This window comes from Gregarina niphandrodes, assembly GCF_000223845.1.
Source record: "Gregarina niphandrodes unplaced genomic scaffold scaffold00085, whole genome shotgun sequence".
Taxonomy (NCBI): Eukaryota; Apicomplexa; class Conoidasida; order Eugregarinorida; family Gregarinidae; genus Gregarina; species Gregarina niphandrodes.
This window is the reverse complement of record NW_011645850.1, coordinates 12103-13656: the sequence shown is the minus strand read 5'-3', so window position 1 is coordinate 13656 and position 1554 is coordinate 12103. Positions and strand designations below refer to the sequence as shown.

The 1554-nt window shown below is 57.2% G+C and overlaps 1 non-coding gene across 1 annotated transcript; it reads left to right on the top strand.

Moving 5' to 3' along the window:
- The first annotated feature begins 1411 nt into the window (after positions 1 to 1411).
- GNI_192130 lies at positions 1412 to 1483 on the top strand. The gene has a single exon. It is a non-coding gene; the product is annotated as a tRNA-Thr (tRNA).
- Positions 1484 to 1554: the final 71 nt, after the last annotated feature.

The window sequence follows — 1554 nt, the reverse complement described above, 5'->3', positions numbered from 1 at the left end:
GGCGCGGTCGCCACCCGCGGGCCCAGGTAAGCGCCCTGGGGAGGGGGCTCTCCCGGCCGAGCAGCTCGCCGCGGCCCAAGTGCGAGAGCTGTTTGGGCTGGGTGCGTCCACCGATGCCTTACCAGAGCAAGTAACAAATCTGCGGGCGGCGGGCCGACTACCATCTTTGTCCTTTGGTGGCTGGTTTACGCTCTACCTACTCAGTCTTCCTTATTAGTGAACGACCTGCGTAGGGTTTTTCACCCGTTTCGCACCGCGAGGGTTTTTCACACGTTTCGCAGGTACGATTTCAGCCGATGCCGACCGCACCCCTCGCGGGCCTTGCGGGTGCGAGTGCACGAGTGACCACAGCAAAGGTAAAACAGTTACCGATATTCTTGGTCACCCCATAAACGGGAACTGAGCCGAACGCCTCATTGGACGACTTGGGTATCAGCCCACACGCTAGCGCTCCACCATTCGAGCAAATCGCGACGAGGCGTGTGGAGTGCGATGGGATGTGGCCGTGCTATCTCCAGCATGGACATATCCACTGCCACATTGCACGACCTGGCGAATCGACAAATGCACCGAAAGTGAGAGCGGTGAATCCCAGCCGACGCCATCCAGTTTCCGACTACGCTATTGACGGACTGTTCTGGTTACATGACCACGGTGTCCATTTTTCCTCATGTCCCTACGATCGTCATACCTTTCCTTCACCGCATTCCCACTTGGGTCCGCCAATGAAGATCTTAAGTCTTCCCCTTTAACCTCTCTAGAGGCAATGCTGGTTGTTGAACGAGATAGCCAGAAAACTGATGCCCACCGGCACACACGGTGGGTACAGCAAGGCGATTGGTGTGGAGCAGTGACAAAAGCGACAATCGAACCGTCAGTTGAAGTCGTCGCAGATGTTCACCCCACTTACCTACGGACGGTGGCAATCGGTTGCTCGAGCCACCTGTTTTATTTGGGGATCGGCAACTGTCGGACCAACACTACTAGTTCCACAAGCGAAGCTGCTACCAGAAGTGGGGTTCGAACCTACGTGACCACCGGCACGCACGGTGGGTGCGGCAAGGTGATTGGCAATCGAACCACCACTTGAAGTCCTCGCGGGGTCTCGAGGCCGACGCTGGCATGGCACTGGTCGGAGGGTCGTCTCCAGTGCTAACCATTGCACCATTGCTAACCATTGCGCCTTCTTGAAGATTTTTTCATTGCTACGTGTCGTTTCCTCCACGGCTGAGCTGGCTGCGCAACAGGGCACACATGAGGGGTCTCGTCCGGCCCACCAGTAGCCTTGATCTCGTTCGGCATAGGGGCAGTAGTAAAATCGGCCCGAGGTAGTGCAGTTACGCCGGTGCAGGGCGGCGGCCAGCGTTTTCTGCCTGTGAAATAGCCTCAGGTTGTCCCCCGGGAGTCGTCAGCCTTCTTAGCTTAGGGGTACAGCGTTCGCTTTGTAAGCGAAAGGTCGTCGGTGCGATTCCGGCAGACGACTTGCTTCCATCACCAACCGAGATCTGACCGTCTTCAGTCTGTTGAGTGGCCTTAGGTTGTGCGCCGATAGGC